Source organism: Protopterus annectens, chromosome 2.part1 (genome assembly GCF_019279795.1).
Source record: "Protopterus annectens isolate FY-2018-M chromosome 2.part1, PAN1.0, whole genome shotgun sequence".
NCBI lineage: Eukaryota > Metazoa > Chordata > Ceratodontiformes > Protopteridae > Protopterus > Protopterus annectens.
In genome coordinates, this window is record NC_056729.1 from 1,811,228,829 (window position 1) to 1,811,252,583 (window position 23,755).

A 23,755-nucleotide genomic window follows, 5' to 3' on the forward strand; every position below is an offset into this window, starting at 1 on the left:
CTCAGTTTTGCAATTGTAAACCCCTAAAATGGGTATTATTTTCTCTAAAAAACATACAATACAATACAATAGATCAACATCATCAGTACTTACAGTACAATAGATCACATGATCAGTACATACAATAGATCAACATGGTGGTGGGAAAGTGTGATGCATTGCTGGTAGTCATGATTGATGGTGGGAAGGTGTGATGCATTGCTGGTAGTCCTGATTGATGGAGGGAGGATGTGATGCATTGCTGGTAGTCCTAATTGCTGGTGTGAGGGTGTGATGCATTGCTGGTAGTCCTGATTGATGGAGGGTGGGTGTGATGCATTGCTGGTAGTCCTGATTGATGGAGGGAGGGTGTTATGCATTGCTGGTAGTCATGATTGATGGTGGGAGGGTGTTCCATATTTTGCAATAGAGGAGTAGAGCATCTGCAACAAGATGTGTTGTTTGTCAGTCGTCTCACTAACACACATGTTTACAGGCTGCCTGTTGCATCACTATCAGCAGATTTACTGCCAAAAGGCATGGAGAGTTGAATGTGTGGACAGTGTAATGTGTTAACGGGTGTCATACACACACTGAAACCAAAGTAAATGTCAGACGATAACACATAAGCATGACAGATGCATGGTATGTATGCACAAGAGTAAAGTCCAATCAATTAAATGCCAATCACCATATTGTCATCATAACAGAGGTGGAGCCCACAGACAATACCTGCTGACAGGTGGAACCAGGTTAATGTGGATCAGACTCCTGAATGATCTCACAAGCTATTATCCTGAATGAATCCCACATAGCACATGCCATTTCATTAAACAAGGTCCCCATCATGTCCCTCATCTGTATTCAGAACACGTCGATATTGACCTCAGGATCTCCTCCCAAAAATTGTCTATATCCTGGTCGTGTCAATCTCCAGGGTGCAGGCAGGATGTGTCAGGCAGGGGCAGGTCCAGGTTTCTCAGCATCATCATCATCAATCCCCTTCTTCAGAAGAAGAATCTGGCAGTGTCGTTGCATGTGCACATCATCGTCTGTGGATGGGCGAACATCCTCAGGTAACATGCTCTGTAAAGATTAATTGTAAAAACAAAGCAGAAAAAAATGTTTATCATGCAGATAGTCACATGATCATCACAGCACAACACAATATCATTATTATGACAATTTACCCAGGGACTGAGACAGATCCATTATGGACAGAGTTACCTATGGCCCTGTGTGTTGTACTGCTAAAAAGGAGAGCAGTATTCTTTCCTGAACACTTCTAGATGCTTACACACACACACACACACACACACACACACACACACACACACACACACACACACACACACACACACACACACACACACACACACACACACACACACACACACACACACACACACACACACACACACACACACACACACAGTTCATTAGCTTTGCAAAAATGTATGAGTGTGAAAAAACAGATTTTACTGTTTGCATTCAATGATGTATGCAAACAGCCACAACATGCCTTTGTAAAAATGAGGTGAAATTTATCGGACAGTATTGTGTACAATAGGGAAACCGTATGACAACTTTGTGAGAGACGCAGCATGATATTTGACTGAACACACATCAATATGATGAGTACAACACTGAAAACAATGTGATATGTTCAATCAGCATAACTTTAGACATATCAGAATGTAATATTTCTGTTAATAACAGTATTCTGTCTGCACAACTATATACGTTATCTTCAGAAACTATCAGGAATCACTAGGCTGAAAAAACAACGCTTTGTAAATATGTTTACTGATTATGAACTGCTGATAAATGGGTACCTGCTCAAATGTCAGTCAATCTAGGCTGTAACAGTGTTTTTACAAACACACCCACAGTGTCTGAGGCAGATGGAATTCCAGTGTTAAAGGCAATCCAAAGCAATCTGCAGAGAGCACTTTTAACAATAGCACAGCAAACTCCCATTCACTAATAGGCACACTATGCACAAAAGATCAATAACCAGAACGCAGCCAGAGATACAAGTGCACCAAACATACCAGGGCTGGCCTTAGCTGAAACGGCGCCCTAGGCGAAGCACTGCTCTGGTGCCCCTTAAGCCCCACCCACAGTGAACACAAGTAACACTCCTATTTGAGCCACACCCATAGAAGGGTCACTCCCACAAACACTCCAGTTCTTTCCATTAAATGCATTAAAATCCAAGTCATACTGTTAAGACACCTTGTAGTTTAGTTGACTGCAATTGAAGGCTGAATATCCTTAAACCTGGTTGATCTGTTGCTTGTGTAGTGTTCATCTGCAGTCATGAGTCAGTATTAACTTTTTTGCAATGTGCATTGATGTTTGTGTAGAAGTTCTCATTTGGTCTAGTGTAGCAGCAACTCTACATTTTTACTATATACCCTGATGTGCTTCATGCTCTTTACAGGTCAGCCGTCAAGTCTACATACTTCAGACAGCTACACATTGTGATGTGGTGGTGCTGCAGCTGTATGCTGACCCAGAGGCCAAAAAGGAAAGCAGTGTTACTACAGTCACTGACGTCTTGAACTTTGCATACAACTTACCAACACCAAGCAGATTTCAGAATTGTATTGGCAGTGTTTATCCATTATGGGTTACAGATGGATGTGGGACCTTTAAATTCAGTTTTAAACAGCAGTGTACTACTTTCAGCTATCAGGTCCACTCAAGTAATTTGAAGACATATTTAAGATGAGAGACAGTGATATTGTCAAATGATTTATTCCATTACTTGTCAAGTACATTTTTATATGCAATCATTGGCAGTAAAATTTTGCATTTGTACAAACTGTCAGGTCTGGCTGACCAATTTTAAAACAGGTTTCAGTTGGCACAATTAATGCTAGAGACATTGAAATAGTCAGATTTTATTTCATTGCTGGCTACTAGACATTTACTTTATACAGTTCATACTCCAATTTTATCATTGTCAGATGACTTTATTGCATTGCTGTCCCATTACATGTACAGTTCTATATGCAATGTTTGACACTTGTAATTGTCACTTCATGTGAAAGACATTGGAAATTGTCATTTAATTATTCCTTTGCTGGCTACCAGATGAACATTTCCAACTGCAGTCTTCAACAATAAAAAGTGTTTCACTTGTACTAACTGTCCAGTCTGCTTGATTTAAAACATTGGGTTTCAGTTGGCACAATTAATGCTAGACATTGAAATAGTCAGATTTTATTTAATTGCTGGCTACTAGACATTTCTATATGCAATATTTGACAGTTAAAATGTTTAACCTGCAAAGTGTCAGGTCCACATGAGTAACTGTAAGACATTCATTTAGCTAGTTCAGTTCATGCTTGACATTGTAGTCCGGTTTTATTCCACTGCTGCCATTAGATGTACATTTCTATATGTACATGTTTCACAATGAAATGTGTGACGTCCACTTGACTTGACACCCTTCATGTCAACAATTGTCATTCAAGTATTCCTTTGCTGGCTATTAGATGTACATTTCTAAATGCAGTGTTAAACAGTAAAAAGTGTTGAACTTGTACAAACTGTCAGGTCCACTTAAGTTGAAGACATTAGATGTCAGTAGGTGCACTTCATGTTAGACATCAAAATTTGTCACATTTCATCTGCTGCTATTCATGCATTTCTATATGCAATACTTCACAATAAATGTGTAACGTGAACAAAAAGTGTCTGGTCTGCTTGAGTAATTTTGAAAATGTTAGGCATAGTTCATGTTAAAGACATTGAAATAGTCAGATTTCATTTCATTGCTGGCTACTAGACACATTTCTATGTAATGTGTGACTTAAAATGTTTAAATTGCCAAACTGTCAGGTACACTATAGTAATTAGAAGACACTTTCATTTAGCTGGTTCATGCTTCAGACATTGTAATAGTTTGGTTATATTCCCCTGCTTCCATTTCATGTACATTTCTATATGCAATGTTTCACAGTGAAATGTTACACTTGTACAAACTGTCATGTCTACTGCAGTCTTAGAGATTTCAGTTGGCACATTTCCTCTGAAAGATAAGTGTATCATTGTCTGGTAATTTATTAAAGACTGGCACTGACCCTATTGGCATTATACAACTACACAATGAACCTAAGATTGGCCCTAGGGTCTATACAAGCCTAGCCATAACCAATTCCCTGAAACATTAGCAGATGCAAGAGCAGGGTTTGACTTTGTTATAGCCATTCAGGTTAGCCAGTCACAGTAGTAGAGAAGTGCACAACTGACAGTACTCTGAGCTTCCCTACCAACTTTGCTGTACTGCTTCCCTACAGGAACTCTGGCATACTGCAAAAGTATGCCTTACACTGTAAAATCTCGACTACAGTGTAAATCAGATGTGAAATCATGCATAATTTGCACTCTATTCATTACCTACCTAGCTACTTACTAAAGCTGCACTTATCGTGCCTTGCACTGAGCAAATCAATTATATCACCATAGTCTATCTAGCAAGATACCTCTTTCATTGAGATCATAGCCAAGGCCACAAGTCTATCTTGTCACATAGTACTTAAATATGTTAGTTGTAGTTTGGAGAAGCTTCTCTCCCCTGATGCAACTGTCATTAGCAGTGTCAACAAAATGTGCAGAGCTACCACTACCTGTGGGAAAATCTTAAGTAATACGCGCTTTATTACATTGACATCCAGCACTGATAATCCCTTTGGAGTAATGCGATGAAGTGTTTAATTCCTCATACAGCTGTACTGCATCAATATCAGCAGATTCCAACTGGGTTAACAGACAGAAATGAAATATGTTCAGTAACTACCAAGAGTTCCTGTATGCTGTAGAGGAAGCCAAAAGTAGCACTGAGCTGGACGTTGAGTGAACCTGTCCTTCACAGATGACTGCAACATCAACATGAGTGTTGAAAGTTGACTTTATTCTGTTCAGGACTAAGTCATTTGGTTGATAACAAAAAAGCCTCCGCTTTCCTGGGTCTCACCTCATCTGCACCAGGAAACTGGGATTCTACCCCCAGTGCTTCAGCTAGCTCAGTAGTAGTTACCTTTGCCCTTTTGTACCTTGTGGGCCTGTATTATGTTAACATACTTTTCAGGTCTTCAAGCAGAATCACTGCTTGATCAATTTGCATGGAAGAGCTTTGCAAATGTTTGACTTTTCCAACCTTCACTAATGCATCATACCAGACCACCAGTGCTATTAAAAACTTAGCACTTGTACTACTCAGCCATGCTGCTTCAGATATGCCTTAGGATCCTGATCTTTTGTAAGTTCTGCCACTGAAACCAAGGCATTGGAAAGTGCACCCACTTCAGATCACATTGCTTTGGCACTTTCTACCCTACACTTCCACCTGGTCTCACAAAGTGGCTTTACAGATAGACCTGACACATGACAAAATATTTTGTACCTCTGAAAAGTGTACATTCATTGCAGATTACCAAAGAATGAAACATCTACTAAAGACTTTGCATCATCACTAATTACAAGATTGAGATTGTGACAGCCTGAGGGTACAAAAAATGCATGGAGAAAGACAAGATTCTTGCAACACCAGAATGTTTTCATTTCATATTCGAGCCAATATGTCATAACCCTGGCCTCTGCAGTTCTCTAGTGGAATTCCCAAACTTAAGTTCATTTAACATGGTCAGTGAAAATCCACCAGTAGTCCCAGTAACATGGGACAAAAAGTACCCCTTTCCTTCCAGTTTCATTGCAGTCACAAAATGGACAGTGACATGCGACATGTTACACTTGTATTGTCATGTCTGCATGAGGCACTTAAGTGTTCAGTTGGCACACAGTTCACTGTACACTGCAACTGGCAGATAGACTGGCAATGACCTACTGCCATTATGCAAACACACCTTCCATTATGCATGCAGAAACATTAGCAGATGGAAGAATAGGGTTCAACTTTGTCCTAGCAGTTCAAGTAAGCCAGTTACAGTAGTACAGAATAGTGCCTAGCTGACAGTACTTTGTGCTGCTGCCCTACAGGAACTCTGGCATTGAAAAGTATTGTTATGCCTCCTACTGTAGGATCAGACTACAGGGTACATCAGATGTGAAATCATGCATACTTTGCACACTGTTCAGTCTCTACCTAGCTACTTACAAAAGCTGTAAGTTTCATGCCTTGTAATGAGCAAAACAGTTATATCAGCATATAACATCTGGCAAGAGCAATTATTAATTCAGATCATAGCCAATCCAACAAGTTTACCTTGTAACATAGTACTTATTTGGAGAAACTTCACTCCCCAGATGCAACTGTCACATGCAGTGTCAACAAAATGCGCAGCACTACATCTAGTAAGACATCGACAAATACGCGTTTATGGACCTCCAGCACTGACATTACTCCAAAGGGATTATCAGTGTTTAATTCCTCATACAGCTGTACTGCATCAATATCAGCAAATGCAAAGCGGGCTAACAGACAAGTGAAATATCTTCAGTAACTACCAAGAGTTCCTGTGTGTTGAGGAAGCCAAAAGTAGCACTGTGAGCTGTAAGCGGAGTGAACCTGTCCTTCACAGATGACAGTGCAACAACAAGAGTGTTGAAAGTTGACTTTAAAATTCTGTTCAGGACTAATTACAATCATTTAGTGCATAACCAAAAAGCCTCTTTCCTGGGTGTCACCTGCTCTGCACCAAGAACCTTCAATCCAATTTTTCAATCAAAAAGTTGCATTTGCCATTTTTTTACCTTGCTGCCCTGTATTCTGTTAAAAGCCTTTTCAGTTCATCAAGCAAATCACTGCTTGATAATTTGCATGGAAGAGCTTTGCAAACGGTTACTGAATTTTCCAACCTACTAATGCATCATACCAGACCACCAGTGCTACTAATGCATCATACCAGACTACCAGTGCCACTAATGCATCATACCAGACTAGCGGTGCTACTAATGCATCATACCAGACTTGCGGTGCTACTAATGCATCATACCAGACCACTAGTGCAACTAATGCATCATACCAGACTAACAGTGCTACTAATGCATCATACCAGACCACCAGTGCTACTAATGCATCATACCAGACCACCAGTGCTACTAATGCATCATACCAGACCACCAGTGCTACTAACGCATCATACCAGATCACCAGTGCTACTAATGCCTCATACCAGACCACCAGTGCTACTAATGCATCATACCAGACCACCAGTGCTACTAATGCATCATACCAGACCACCAGTGCTACTAATACATCATACCAGACCACCATTGCTACTAATGCATCATACCAGACCACCAGCACTACTAATGCATCATACCAGACCACCAGCGCTATTAAAACTTAGCACTTCTTGTACTGCTCAGCAATGCTGCTACAGATATGCCTTAGGATCCTTGCCTTTTGTAAGTTCTGCCACTGAAACCAAGGCACTGCAAAGTGCACCCACTTCAGATTACACTGCATTTACACTCTCCCTACACTTCACCCTTGTCCAAGTGGCTTTACAGTTAGACCCGTCACACTGCTTTGACACTTTCTCCCTACACTTCAACCTGGTCCAAGTGGCTTTACAGTTAGACCCAACACATGGAAAAATAGTTTGTACTAGAGTTAGAACGTAAACAGTGTACATTCATTGCAGATTACCAAAGAATGAAACAGCATCTACTGAAAAGTTTGCATCAGCAATTACTAGATTGAGATTGTGTGACAGCCACAGGGTACAAGAAATGCATGTGGATGTAAAGATAAAATTCTTGCCTGAACAGTTTCCTTTCATATTAACAGCCATTGTCATAACCCTGGCCCTGCAGTTTTGTGAACTCCCCAACTTGAGTCCATTTAACACAATGTCACTGAGAAAGCCAGCAGCAGTCTCAGTAGCCTGGAGGAAGGAGAAAAGTACACATTTCCTTCCAGTTTCATTGCATTCAGCAATACAGACAGTCAGTGACATTTCTATATGCAATATTTCAGTGAAATGTTACGCGGTTCAAACTGTCATTTCTACTAGAGTCACTTAAAAACAGTAGGCTTGTCACAATTCATGTTAAACTGTACCATTGTCAGATAATTGATCAAAGACTGGCAATGAGCCTATTGGCAGTAGGCAACTATACCTTCAGTACACATGCAAGAAACATGGTCAGCTTCGCTATACCCACTCAGGTAAGTTACAATATAGAAGTGCATAGCTGACCATACTTGGTGCCTACCTGCCAACTCCACTGTAGTGCTTCCCTACAGGAACTCACATACTACAGAACTGTTGTGCCTTCTGCTTACAGCTGTAAGCAAGTCATACAAAATTTGCACACTGTTATTCATACCTAGCCACTTTCTAAAACCACACTTTTCTTGCCTTGCACTGAGCAAATCTATCAATTATATCAGCAGAGTCTATCTGGCAAGATATTTCATTATTAATAGAAATCATAGCCAAGCCCACAAGTCTATCCTGTAGCATAGTACTTCTTAAGTATGTTTTGATTAGTTTGATTTTGGAGAAGCTTCTCTCCCCAGATGCAGCTGTCACTGGCAGAGTCAACAAAATGCGTAGAGCTACCACTACTTGTGGGAATATCTCCACTAACCCTCGCTTTTTCATTACATTAAGGACATCCAGCGCTGATAATCCCTTTGGAATAATGTGGTAAAGGGTTTTTAATTCTTCATACAGCTCTACTGCATCGATATCAGCAGAGTTATTGTGGGTTAAAAGATTCTGCAAGTCTTTACAGAGCTGCAATAGCTTATCATCAGAAACAGTAGAGAGGTCTTGTATGTTGTAGAGGAAGCCAAAAGTAGCACTATGAGCTGCAAGTTGCGTGAACCTGTCCTGCACAGATGACAGTGCAACATCAACAAGAGAGTTAAAAAAATTGACTTTAAAATTCTGTTCAGGACTAATTAGACACTCATCATCAGCTTCATAATCAAAAAGCTTCCTCTTTTTCCTGGGTCTCACCTCATCTGCACCAGGAAACTTGAGTTCTACCTCCAGTTCTTCAGCTAGCTCAGTAGCAGTGTCTTTTGCCTTTTCGTACCCTGTGGCCCTGTATTCTGTTAAAAACCTTTTCAGTTCTTCAAGCAGAATTACTGCCTGATCAATTTGCATGGATGAGCTTTGTAAAAGTTTACTGACTTGTCCAACCTTTACTAATACATCATACCAGACTACCAGTGCTATTAAAAACTTAGCACTTTTCATTGTGCTGCTCAGTGATGCTGTATGATACAAAAAAAATAAGCCGACACTATTGATGCACCCCACAGACGATCCTAAGTCACTTATACAACTCCACTGCAGAACCTCCCTATAATATGACTGTTACTGCCAGTATAACATCTCCTTGAGATATTATAGCACAACAGTCTGTTCCTTAGATAGAAGGACCTATTAGACAGCCACACTTGCTTATTTCACTTGTACTACAAAATATTTATATATAAACCAGCACATGAATTACTATGTTAAATCATATTACCATTCTACATTCAAATGACATTTTTGCTGCGAGATCAGTGTACTGCAAACAGTAAACAAATTCCCATTTTTGATGTATTGTTAGAAAGTCACACTGAAGCAGTAGAAATAAACCCACACCATGTTTACAAAGTTCACTGCTATTGTACATAGCATCTCCATCACTCCCACTCATACACTGCTATTCCTCCGCTAGGGCAAGAATGACAAGTAAATTCAATTATTTCTTCCTACATGTTTTAATCAATAGGTGTTTTGAACTTCAGCAGCATGCGAGAAAAAAACTACCACCACCAAATACCTTTGCAGGTAACTGCACTGATGAGCTGTCCTAGACATTTTCAAAAGGAAAATTACAGCTAAATAGCCAGGCACTGTGGTATAGAAACATTGCACACTTACTCTACGTTTACAATTAGTATCATCATTCTGACAGCAGCCAACAACTTGTTAACACATTTCTGAGTGTTAGCAACTTAAACTAAAAATGCAGCAGTGCAAGATAAGCCATAAATACTAAACATCTGCACTGCAACTATGGTAGTAGAAGTACAAATCTGCATTCAAATGCAGTTCAGAGAGAGTTAAGAAACTAACACAACTTCCAGTGCATGCATGCTCACTCAGGTTTGCTTCCCGAGCACCCACATATTGTGACATTTAATTTGCCACTGCTCATTAAATAACTGATACACCAAGATTTCACGCACAAGAAAGTCAAACGTGTAAAACTACATTGCCCAACAGTAAAAAGGTGAGCGAGAGTTATATAGCATTTGACAAAATCAGAAGGTAAAGTCACCACAAATATGCCTTCAAAAAGCTGGACTAGCAATGCTTATGCTGCTATCAAACATGCTTTCACATAGTACTGATCCGCAGTAAAACAATCAGGTACATCACAAAAACCAAAGCAGAAATCTGTTCAGTCACATGACATGACTACTGTGGTTAAACAATGGGTGACATGAAATACAGCAAAAAGCTAATTTCATAAAACAGTCTAATAGTTCTATTTCACTCACAGTCCTTGTACCATGCAACAAAAAAAAAAAAAGAGCTTGATCACCATCCGATATGAAGTAAATGTTGTAGTAGCTTGTGTTACAACACTAGAAGAATCCCAACCAACACAGTCACAACACAACAGGAATTCAGAAATTAGAATATAGTATTCACCAAGGTAAAACTGTGCCACTTGTAAAACAAACTGAAGCACATACATGCAATATCCGTAAAGTGGGTAGCTACATACAAATTCATGTTGGTACTCTGCTCAGTGGCGGCTGGTGACTTCAAATCAAAGGGGGGCTGCAGGAGACAGCTGAATGGCTGGGGTCAATGGGAAGGGGTGTGGCCAACTAGAAAGGGGAGGAGCTATGCTCAAAACCACAAAAACTAACTAAATACACTGCCCTGGGTGCCAAACCATCATTATATGAGTCTAATCAAGACAAAATGAAGTGTAGAAGAATAAATATATTTCAATGCATTGGCTGCATGACAGCGTACTTAATATCTAGATGGAAACAAAAAGGTTGTGAGGCATGAAAAAATAAATTGCTTTTTAAATACATTAATGGAATGCCAGTCAAAATCAAGTATAAGAAAAACAAGCAGCACTCAACTCAAACCACTTCTTTCACTGCAGTTCTAATTATAATTTATATTCAGCTTTATTAAAGTACCAAGTAACGTGCTGAAAGTAGAAATCTCTGATGCCCCCACTTGTAAAAATGTTTCTTATCCAAAAAAAGACCTGCTGCCTGACAACTATCTACTTATTTCATGGGGAAAACATGATCAAAGTAAAAAAATGAAAAGCAAACAAGAAATGAGCTCAAGATACATTGCTTAAAAGGATTACTGTACAGGTTATGGACCACACAATTGGCATTCTGTTTAGTTTACGGGTAAAGCATGCAGAGATCACTGGAAGTCTCCAAGTGTAATGAGCTTCTCAAAATAATGTAATCTGTCCTTTATTACAAATACTGTTATATGCATTTCAATACCAAGGGTTATACATTATCTAGTTAAGTATTCTCTACATGGCAACAACAGAAAGGCTTTCAATGTTGGCAATTCTTTAACAGTATGCTTATTAAAGCTTACTTGCATCTTACGATCTCAGCCAAGCTTACCTGATGGTCATTAAAGTATTGCTACTTAAACACAGAGCAACAGGCACTTTGAGTAATAAGCATAAATCAACAGTACAACAAATATGACAGAAACCAGACCATTCTGCAAAAATCAAGGACAGATGAAAAGCCACTCTAGTACTTGTGTCTACCTTGAATGGGGGGGATTCTCTGCACATTTACACTGCATAACTACTCCTTGCCTTGCTTCGACACATCCAGAGTCACTACATGGGGGAGTGGGGTGCAACAAGTATGTCACAATTTGAAATGTCTCTGGCTGACTGTGATGGCCCTGACACATTTGTCATACCTCTGAACCTCAGAGCAAGAAATGGAAAAAGCCATACAAAGAAGTGGGACAAAGGCCCAAAAATAAGGACAATTTTTAAATATTGCTCTTATAAACTTAGAAAGATAATAGAATAGGTCTTGCATTAGTATGAATTTTCTGAATGGTATGAAATCTGAAACTCAAATGTCTGTCATTATTTTCTAACTTCAGTCTTTATTGATTTGTCACTAATTTGCCAAAAAACCCACAATTTTATGAAAAATGGACCAAAAATGTGATGTAAAAATATAAAATAGCCACACAATACAGCTGGGAACCTGTCAAAGAAGGGACACTTTAATATTAGTACTGCTAACTTGAGCAGCTGACAAAATAAATGAATCTACACGCATTTCTGAAATAAAAGTAATCTATAACTCTGATTATTACAGTTATTTCTTCATTGTAAACCCACCATTTTTTCTTCCAAAATTGCTATTTTGCGGACGGATTATTCGGGGGAAGAGCAACATTTTGAGCCAAAAACAGGGACAGTTGAGAGGTTTGGCTATGCCTAATTCTATAAAGCAATTTATTTGCATGTACCTCTCAACCTGTTAATGCAATAAATCTGGACAAGGCCAAATATATTGGGGGAACATATAAACAGTACTAAAAATTGCTCTTGTATAAACTGAGACAGTTGATAGAACAACAGGTCTTACTTTAGCATGCATTTGTCTGAAGGTTATGAAGTCTGAAACTCAGTGTGTCATTATTTAGTGACTTAATTCCTAAATGATTTGCCAGAAAACCACAAATTTTATGAGGAACAAACCAAAAATAAGAAGCAAAAATCTATTCATTCTTTGAAAATCTGGATAGTTGGGAGGTATAGTTCAGCTGGGGCTGTCTTTAAGTTTGCCGCCCTTCCCCCTCACAAAAATCATGGTTGAATGGAGCCTCCCCCTGCAGCCATTCCATTGATCCATTACTTGGCTATTTCACTCCATTTACCATTAGGGTTAAAACCTGTCCCACTTTGCAAGGAACAGTTCCTCTTTGAGCAGTTATGTCCTGACAAAAAATATTAAAAATGGCAAATGTCCTGAGATTGTAGGACATAATTATGTCCCATATTTTATGTAATAGTTGCATAAAATAGTTATTTCTGTATCTAAAATACCTAAATGTTACAAGAAACAAAATAAACAACTAAACTGTTGCAAGAATAAGCTTTTATTTAGGCAAAAGAGTAAAGTTCTATCCTTTGTACTGACCATGGGTATGTGGTGGCCTGTAAAATCTGATGTGTGTCCTGAAAATGTCCCACTTTGGCCATTTGAAAAGGTGGCAACCATATTTACCATAAACATTAATGTGCATACTGATTTACTTCTATGATGATTTGGACTTCATTTGAAAGTTTTATTTTGCATTTTACAGCACAAACACTATGACATCTGTTAAACAAACTTAGCATTAAAACTTCTCTGCCCTTGAAACTCACATTCATTGAAACAGCATTGAAACCCACATTCAAAGAAAATGCATTTTACTAGTGGCAGAACTGCCCAATTCAGAACATCTTTCCAGTAAACAATGAAACAAAATGCATGCACCCATAATAACAAAACTGCCCAGTTCAGAACATTTCCATCAAAAAAGTCTACTCAAACTTCTACAGTCCACCATTATCAGTAAATATGCATAATTCTAAAGTCCACCATTATCAGTAAATATGCACAATTATACAGTCCACCATTATCAGTAAATATGCACAGTCTCTGAAGAAGTAAAAAAGTCATCTAAATAATTCCACATTAAATAAATCTGTAACTAATGAAGAGGTTGCTGCTAGCAAACACCTTTATATTTCATGGTTTCATTGAAAATAAAGTGTCTGATGCCCCTGAGGAATAAATTGCCTATATTAAATTAAAAATGATAAGCTAGTAATACTGCAATAGGAAATGGATAGCAAACTGATAACAGGCTCATAATTAGTATCTTAACTTTTTCAGTACGGCAGCATTCACCCCTTGTGGGAGTAGAACCAACAACCTTCTGCATCAAAAGAAAGTACACAACCTGTTGTACTATTAACAATGCAAGCTGACTTAGCATAAGCAGCACTAAACTTCTCTTCTGCTGCAGCTCTCAGCTCCTTGTAAAATCTACTCAATACTCAACTGCATCTCAACTTTGCAGCACAAGAAATCTGGAAAAAGCCAAATTTATTGGGGGGTGTCAAAAGCCCAAAAAACAGGGAAACATTAAACATTGCTTGTATAATCTTGGAAAGTTTCTAGAATAAAATGCTGTGTTACCACCATAAAGTTTACTACCAAGGTTTCAACTTTGCAGCACAAAAAATCTGGAAAAAGCCAAATTTATTGGGGGGGGGGGTCAAAAGCCCAAAAAACAGGGACACATTAAACATTGCTTGTATAATCTTGGGAAGTTGCTAGAATAAAATGCTGTGTTGCCACCATAAAGTTTACTGCCAAGGTCCCTGTGCAAAAGAGTCAGAGCAACATACCACTATGCCAAATCAGCTGTTTTGTGAAAGAAAAATGCTGTATTACCACCATACATTTTATTACTAATGTCCCTGTGAAAAACAGTCAGAGCAACATACCACTACGCCAAATCACCTGCTTTGTGAAAGAAAAATGCTGTGTTACCACCATACATTTTACTGCCAAGGTCCCTGTGCAAAACAGTCAGAGCAACATACCACTATGTCAAATCAGCTGCTTTGTGAAAGAACGGAAGACTGAAACTTAAATGGCAATCATTTAATGAATTCAGTTCTCACCATAGCTGTCAACCTCTTAGCACAAAACACCTGGACAAACCCAGTAATGAGGGAATGCAGCCCTCAAACATATTCAGAGAATTCAGTTCTTGCCATAGCTGTCAACCTTAGCACAAAAAAACTGGACAAAGCCAATACAGTCCCAAAAATAAGGACAAGTTTCAAATATTCATCTTATAAACTTAGAAAATTGCTAGAATAAAAGGTTGTGTTACTATGTATTTTCTGAAGAATATGAAGTCTGAAATTCAAATGCCTGTCAATTTTACTTCTGATGGAACAAAAACAATTTTCAGCAAAGGCCCAGGGAGAAATACTGCAGACACATGTCTTTGTAAAATAGCAAGACACCAGAGCAAATCCTCGCAAACACAGGGATGAGATGCAGACTCCACACAGAAGGCACCCCAGTCAAGAATCAAACCAGAAAACCTATATCTGTGAGACAACAATGCTACCACTGCACCATTAAATATGTAAGGAATTAAACATTCAGAAATCTGAAGTCTGAAATTCAAATGCCTGTCAATTTCATTTAACATTTGTTAATCAGGACAGTCTGACTTGGAACAAAAAACAATTTTTAGCAGAGGCCCAGGAAGAAATAATGGAGACATGTCTTTGTAACATGGGAGGACACAAAAGCAAACCCACACAAACACAGGGAAGAAGATGCAGCCCCCACACAGAAGGCACCCCAGCCAAGACTCAAACCTGAGAACCTGCAGCTGTGAAGTAACAATGCTACCACTGCACCATCAAATATCAAGCATTGCAAATTTAAAAAACACAGATATTATGCGGAACAGATCTGATCAAATATGAGGCAAAAATCTGCAATTATTTTACAAATGGTGGTGGGTAGGGAGTTCAGGTCCTTAACACCTGCATACAAGGTACAGGGTTCAAGCCTGAGGTATTCCCTACCACACCACCATGAGTTTTTTCTAGCCACCTATAACAACTGGGGCATTTTCACACACACACCCCCTTCCATAGCGCGATGTAGATCCCATCACCCTTTGCCTCCTTACCTTCCATAGCATGAGGTAGATCCCATAACCCTTCGTCCCCTTACCTTCCATAGCTGTCCGCAATCCATATAGCTGGCGTGTCTGAGCACATACGAGAGATCCCCGATGAGACTCCTGGAGCACATCCACCACGCGAGATCCCCGATGAGACTGCAGCCTGCTGACATTGCAGTCCAAGTCCGATCTGTTCCCAGCGACAGTCTATGCAGTTAAAACTGCATAGACTTCTGAGAGCTCTGCTCTTACATGTTTCCCAGTCTGGACTGCTGCTGAAACAGTCTGCGCATGCTCCAGACTGTCTCAGCAGCAGTCCAGACTAGTGCGCATGCGCAAAAGTCCGCAATTTTTGAAATTTTTTTTATCATTTATTTTTCTTTTATTTTCTTTATTTTACAGCTAGGGGGGCTGCACTCCGGCAGTCCAATAGCATGGGCCTCCCCTGACTCTGCTCCACTTAGCATATGATCCTATCTGATCCTCTTTCTGAAATGAAGTCAGAAATAAAACCAGATTTAAGGGGCACCTTAGAAAAAAATGTATACTGATCAGATCAGGACTCATTCTGAACTAAGAATAGTAATAAACAGATGTCAGCTGACACACCTCAAAATCTAACCTAACCTCTAAAAAGCATAATGTTGACTATAGTCACTTAATACCATAACTGCTGGAATGAACTGTAAATCTGTATGACACAAATTAATAAGCTGTCATTATGAAAACTTGTCAATTCTCATACTATTAATATCTTGGATTTCCCATCATCTCAAAGTAGACTACAAAATAAGGCTGGGCGCTCCTGATTTGGTTTTGCATCTTGCACAGCATTGTCCATGCTTAGTTTTAAGTGTACACTGGACAGCAGAATCATCCCAACCAACACACAGCAAACCAGCACCTTAGTCGTAAAGAAAATGGATATATACTCTCTGAATTATAAAGACTGAAATCTGGATAAATCATGTGACATACCTACTGAAAAATAAAGTAACTTTTATATCTTACTTCTGAAAAATGAGCAAAGAAAATGGCCACACACCGAATGAAACACCTTGGGTACCAGCAACAAGTCATGAATGGTCAAACCAAAACATTACCTGAACAGTCTGAGAACATGCCAAAACACCTGCAAACATAACCCAGAGAGACACATCAATTAATAAACCACAACAAACTAAGCAAAAACACCAGAGCCACATTACAAAACACAAGTGGCAGAGTGAGCAGGAGTGGACCTAAAACACACAGACTAGTCAAGAAGCGTGTAGATATCTGGCAAGTATAAGGGGTACTGAGGCTGCTCCTGATAGAATATTTATTAAAGTTGAAGTTTTCTCAGTTAAGCTATCTCTTTGGAAGGGGTAAGGGACAATGATTTATGGCCATGTACTTTTGAAATAGAACACACTGTTAATATACGACATAGCATGCACAGCCTTGGTCACCAGGATATGATCAGACTAATGCAGTGACATCTCTACAGCATTTCATTTATTTCCGTCTAGCAGATAGTTTGATGCAGATGACTCAAGTAGTATGCCTCATGGAGTATTACTACACAGCAAGCCATTTTCAGTCTTTATAAAGGAACACTAGAAGGCCTTCAAAGAAATGTTAGCTTGTTTGTTGATAATACTGTTATGCAACAGGGTTGATGGTTTGTTACATAGATAGCCCAGCCCAAGTGGAGCTACAGAAAAAAAGTGCTTCCCTGCTTCTTTCAATCACACACAATTACAAAGTGCTTCCCTGCTTCTTTCAATCACACACAATTACAAAGTGCTCCCTGCTTCTTTCAATTTCAGTCACACACAATTACAGTCACAGTGCTTCCCTGCTTCTTTAAATCACACACACACACACACACACACACACACACACACACACACACACACACACACACACACACACTATAAAAAAAATGCTTGTCTGCTTCGTTCACATTTCACAAATATAAACACACACACTATAAAAAAATGCTTGTCTGCTTCGTTCACATTTCACAAATATAAACACACGCTATAAAAAAATGCTTGTCTGCTTCGTTCACATTTCACAAATATAAACACACACACTATAAAAAAATGCTTGTCTGCTTCGTTCACATTTCACAAATATAAACACGCACACTATAAAAAAAAATGCTTGTCTGCTTCGTTCACATTTCACAAATATAAATCCCCGGACCCCATCCCTCACTTACCTCCTAGCCACCGAACACAAATAATAAACCAAATAAGGAGGATGGTCTGGTGTAAATTTTGGAATTAAAAAGCCAAAACACGCTCTGTTCATTTTGTAGTAGCCCACATGGAGCAACTCAGAACCCGGCAAACAAAACGATGCTGACTCACGTCCACAGATTCCAAGAAATACAATTGCCCATAGCCAATAGGTGCACCCACTTCTCTAGTGCGTCAATGAAGGAAGGAACGAGAGGTGGGAGTTAGCTGTTTATATATGCTCAATGGATCAGTGGCCATGATGTCAGTGGTGCGAAATTATCACTGATAGGTTGCTTTGAATAATGCTCCATAAGAGCGGCCACTCACATCACATCAAGCATATACATCATGCAGGGGGAGGGAATGAGTGAGAGCATGGCTTAGGGCGGGGGCTGTGCTACCGTGGATAGGAAAAAGTGAACAAGTTTGTGCTTGAAGTGGGGGAGGGCACAATTGCTAGCCTCTATGGGCCGCGGTGAAATTTGAAAAGAAATGTTGTTGTCTTTCGGCTTTCCCGGTTAGGGTTCGTCACAGCAGAACTCCGGTCCACTATCAGTAGATAAGAAATGTATACAATTGTGCCCTTTTGAGGCGGGTCTATACGGTGACCTAGGCAGTCGCCTAGTTCGTCTATGCCTAAGGCCGGCCCTGTTGTTGTTTTATCTTCAGAAATATGTTTACAGAAAGGTGGGGGTGCCCCCTGCCAAAGCAATTATTGCAAAAAATTATAGTAAAGAAAGACGGGGGATGCAGGGGTTATGGTTCGGGTTTTGGCATTTCTTGAACTAATTCACTGTTGCAGTTATTTGAAAATTGTGTTTTTCATCCTCCACAGATTCTTTTCCTCCACGGAAACTACCACCTGTAGATTAGGAATTACATTGGCAAAGTGTGCCACTGTAAATGACTTCATGTTCATCTTGTGTGCAACACTGAATATTGACCGTTGTTGTGTCTTTCGGCTTTTCCCAGTTAGGGGTCACCACAGCGGAACTCCAGTCCGCTAATGATTGGTGGTTAATTTTTTACATGCCGAGTTACCAGCCCTGATTCACAACCTGCAACGAAGGTACGCCCATTTATTCATGTCTCCCCGCAGAAAACGCTGAAACTGAGAATCAAACCGGACAGCTGCTTACTGTGAGGCGACAAAGCTACCGCAGCACCACCACTTGGGTAACACTGAATTCAGTGGGTAATCTACATGGCTTGTCACTCAGCCGTGTTTTCCATGCAATGTCACATGGGCGTGCCCTGTCAATCATGTTGGCCACGCGCATCCATGCACGAAAATCGGGCGGGGTAATGTTCTAACTCAAAACCCGGAAACATCAGTGCATGGATGTTACTTCAATTCTTTATGTTTGGACTTGACATGTGGAAGCAGTGCATTGTGGGTATGCAAATCGGTTTTAGTCTGTACAAATACGTGCTTCGCACGATTCTATGTAATTTTTTTCTCGTGAGTAGCAGCTCTTTCGGGAGTTTGTCTAAAGGAAGGTGGCGAAATTGAAGTGCATTAACCCACCGGATGCGCAGTAGCAAGCCCAGCCCAAACCCCGCCTGCGACCATTTTGACTGCACCGCCCACCGTTCGATTGAAAGATGCCACCAAAACACTAGGTAATATAGACCTATAAACAGGTTAGCAAAATTATAAAGTAAATACAGAAAACATTATACGAATATACGTATAAAAGTAAATATATGCTTATTGCAAAATACTTCTGTACTGTTTTACTTTGATTAGAACCAAGGCCCAGACTTGCCCAGTTTAAAGATCTTGACATGAAGTTTTGTATATCAAAATATTTGATTGTTAATACCCTTCAATTTCGCCAGGAAGGTCCCCTTTTCCGCTTATATCTCCACAAATAACCATGTCAGGCTGCGGACTTTATGTATCAGACTCTTTTCTAGGTCACTGGGGTACATTCCAAGTGAAGGGTTGCAGATGTAAGTAAATACAGCTGAACTACCGCCCAAGGGGTGGTAACACTTCCAAACGTCTGCCGTCACTCAACCGACCCCGCCCACTAACTGGAAAGGTATGTCCCAAACAGAAGCAACATTAGGGTTACCACCTGTCCCACTTTGCCAGGGACAGTCCCTCTTTGGGCAATTGTGTCCTGCAAAAAATTGAAAAAATGGCAAATGTCCTGAGATTTTAGGACAAAATTATTTTCTATATTTTATGTAATAGTTGCATAAAACAGTCATTCTGTATCTGAAACACATAAATGTTATAAGCAACAGAATAAGGAACTAAAATGCTACAAGAATAAGGCAAAAAAACTGAAGTTCTGTCCTTTGTACTGGCCATGGGTATGTTTGCCCTGCAAAATCTGACGTTTGTAGCAAAAATGTCCCATTTTTGGCATTTGAAAAGGTGGCAACCCTAGCAACACTCGGACTCCATACAAAGATTCCTTATCAGTAACTGAGTAACATAATGTACTGCGTTATGTAAACATTTTTCTATCCTGAAAAATAAGCCTGTGTTGCTCTTTTTGTGCCTGTCTATGATTTTTAATTCCGGGGGCTGATAAATATGCTGGTTAACAAACATTAACACGAAGGGTGACGAAATATGATCATCTGCATACCCAGAATGCACAGCTTTAATATGTTTTAATAATTACGGGAATTTCCTGTTTGTAGAACTAGAACTGCAAGACAAAACTGTAAGCTTTACGGTAGACTTTCTAGGTTTTTATTTAAATTCATATTTAGAAAAGCATTTTTTTCCCTTCGCAATGTTAGTAGAAAATGCAAAATTTATATTGATGGTTGTGGCATTTTTATTTTGATAGAATGCATCTGTACGTCCTAACTTCGTCGTAATTAATTTGGGTTAATTTTTGTGTAGTCCTAAATCTATTGGGGCTTTTCTGAGTTGTGAAAATAAGTTAATGCTTTAACTACTTCTGTTTGACTTTATGTGTTGTTTAGGGTTTGTTTGCATATTTGTGTGTTTTGTTTGTTTTTCACGGTAATACCGTTAAAAGTATAATTTTCCATACTCGTATTCTGTGTTAAATTTTTAATTCTTCTATCAGCCTAATACCGTAAAAGTATAGTTTTACATACTCGTTGTATTCTGTGTTAAATTGCTCATTCTTTTATCAGACTAATACCGTAAAAATACGCCTTTTTGTTTTCTTTTCCCCCAGGAAATGCCTTCTGTACAGTTATACACGCCCTTCTGTTTGCATACAATCGTTCACTTCACCTGCCTTCCTTTGACTCCCTGTGGGCTCCTGTTATTACCAACTTCCAGGACTGATTTCTTTTCTGTTTCTGCGTTATTTTATTATGACAAGCCAGATGCTATGAAGCTAAAACCTCTAAGGTGTACTGTGTTTCATGTCTTATTCTTACATTACGGGTTTGGCTGATTAAGCAGGGGATGGGTGGTATGATTGCATAGAATGTAATATGCTATTCTCATTTTTTTTTGCTGATACTGCAAAGTTTTTTACATTTTTTGTTTTTTGTATGTTCTATTGATTTAATTTTTTAATACACTTTGGATTAACCTGTCAGTCAGGGACATAACTTTGTTTAATGGAGGTCTTTGTTTATTGCCCACCACCCTACTCAAGTAACATTGCCAGTGACATTGTAAGTAAAAGACTATTATGGGCAGGATTCACGAAGGCTTACACGGAGTTTAAGAGTAGTGTAAGCCTCCCGATCCAGGAACAGCCCAAACCTCCGTGTAAGAGACCAGCTAAAACGTCTCTTACACGGACTGGGCGTGGAAATGCTCAATACCTCATTTGCAGCTCAAAGATATGCAAATGAGGTATTTGAGCGATCCAGGAAGCCCAAAGCAGTCAGTGTAACGGACGTTTTAGCTGCAGAAATGTACTCAGCTGACAACTGAGTACATTTCTGCAAAGTTTACAACAGAGCTATGTCAGCTCCAAATAAAGGTTGCATATGTGTCATCTAGCATGCCAATGGCCAAATATGTGGCCACTGGCATTAAAAAGTGTTGCAAAATTATTTAAAATAACTTTTTTTTTCGGGGGATTTTGATGTTTAACTGCAGCGCACACCCGCGCAAACAGGGTGCGCTACCTAAAAGTGAAAATCGAAGCTTATAAGCCCACAATTGTGGGTTTTATGTATTACATGGAATGACAATGCAGGGGCTAGCAGACCAAAAACAATATGGCCACCGTGTAGTGGTTGCCGGGGGGTGGGGGAGCTCAGTGTAAGAGATGTAACTAAACATTACTAGGCAATCCTATGTAAATGAGGGTTACAATACTGAATTACACTGCCACATAGCTAATGAGCACTTTTCGAGTAGTGTAAGAGTTACGGAAGGGGGAGGAATAGAGTAAGAGGTAGGTGACATCACGGGGGGGGAATGATAGAAATAAATGTATCACATTGGAGAGCAGTGTAACGTGACAGATGACAGACAGACATCAGGGAGAGAGGTGTGTCCCAACAGAACACTAGGAAAGTCAAGAAATAGAGGGTGTACACTATCCCTACACTCAAACGTTCTTGATATACGTGCATGCGCGCGTGTGCGCACGCGTGTAAGGCAGGCTCACCATGTGGGAGCGTGTTGCAAACCATTTAAAATGGTTTGCGCGGGCATGCACGTTTGTAAGGCAATGTAAACATCAGGAAGCCTGTTGCCTGATGTATAAGGCTGGGTGCGCGCGTTTTACCATGAATCAGCCAAGTCCAAACCGTGTAAGTATGTGTGCACGGGTCTAAGCCACTGTGAGCGTGCTTAAGCTGGTGTGCACATTGCTCCCCCTGAGGAAACAGAGAGGAAAAAGGAAACAACCAGATTACAAGGAAGCTGTCAGAGAATACTGCTGGAGTTAATTGGTGATAACAATTGGAAGCAGGCAATTACACAGGCAGACTAGAAGCCCAACCCAGCACTTAAAACACGTCAAACAGCAGTGCAGGGTGTTTCTCTCAAGAGATACTGCAAGAAAGGAGTAAGCTATCAGAATTGAAAACTGAAAAAGCTGAACTCAGAGCAGAAATGCTAGGGGCTGCCATAGCTGTTATAATCAGGCATAGGCGAATTGCTGAGGGTGGTGACAATGCAGATGCTGACAGACAACCCAGAGTGAGGAGAAGGAGAAGAGTATACAGGCCCAGGGTCACCTACCATGGGTTACATGAGCTGGAGATAGTAGAGCGCTACAGAGTGGACAGAGACCTTCTGCAGCAAATTGTTCAGCTGTGCAGGCCACGTCTCACACACAGAACCAACAGAGGGGAACCCATCCCAGTGGAAACCAAGGTATGTGTTGGCCTAAGAATACTAGCAACAGGTACCTTCCAGAGACCAACTGGTGATATGATGGGGATATCACAGGCATCAGCCTCCAGGGTACTGCACCAGTTCCTGGATGCCATGTCAGCACATGTCAGTGATCATGTATATTTCCCTAATGCCCGTGACATTGTGGCCAGCAATATGTGTCTCTTCCAGCAAATAGCGGGATACCCTGAGGTACTGGGTGCAATAGACTGCACGCACATACGCATCAAAGCACCAGCCGGTGAGCGGGGTAGAGCCTATATTAACCGCAAGGGATTCCCCTCCATCAACTGCCAGGTCGTGTGATGCCCAGGGCATAATAATGAATGTGTGTGCTGGCTGCCCTGGGAGCTACCACGATTCCCACATCTGGCATCTGACGCAGCTGTACCAATCATTTGCCAGTGGGGACTTCCCACACGGACACCTAGTGGGGGATGCAGGTTATGCAATTGAGCCGTGGCTGATGACACCCATCAGAAATGCACACACACCTGAACAGGAAC

The 23,755-nt window shown here is 40.1% G+C and overlaps 1 long non-coding RNA gene across 1 annotated transcript; it reads right to left on the reverse strand.

Annotated features, from left to right (window-relative positions):
• Window positions 1-5: 5 nt before the first annotated feature.
• Window positions 6-18,477, reverse strand: LOC122794652. Its single transcript, XR_006363665.1, has 2 exons — window positions 17,920-18,477; window positions 6-1,065 (listed from the first exon to the last, which is right to left on the reverse strand). It is a non-coding gene; the product is annotated as an uncharacterized LOC122794652 (long non-coding RNA).
• Window positions 18,478-23,755: the final 5,278 nt, after the last annotated feature.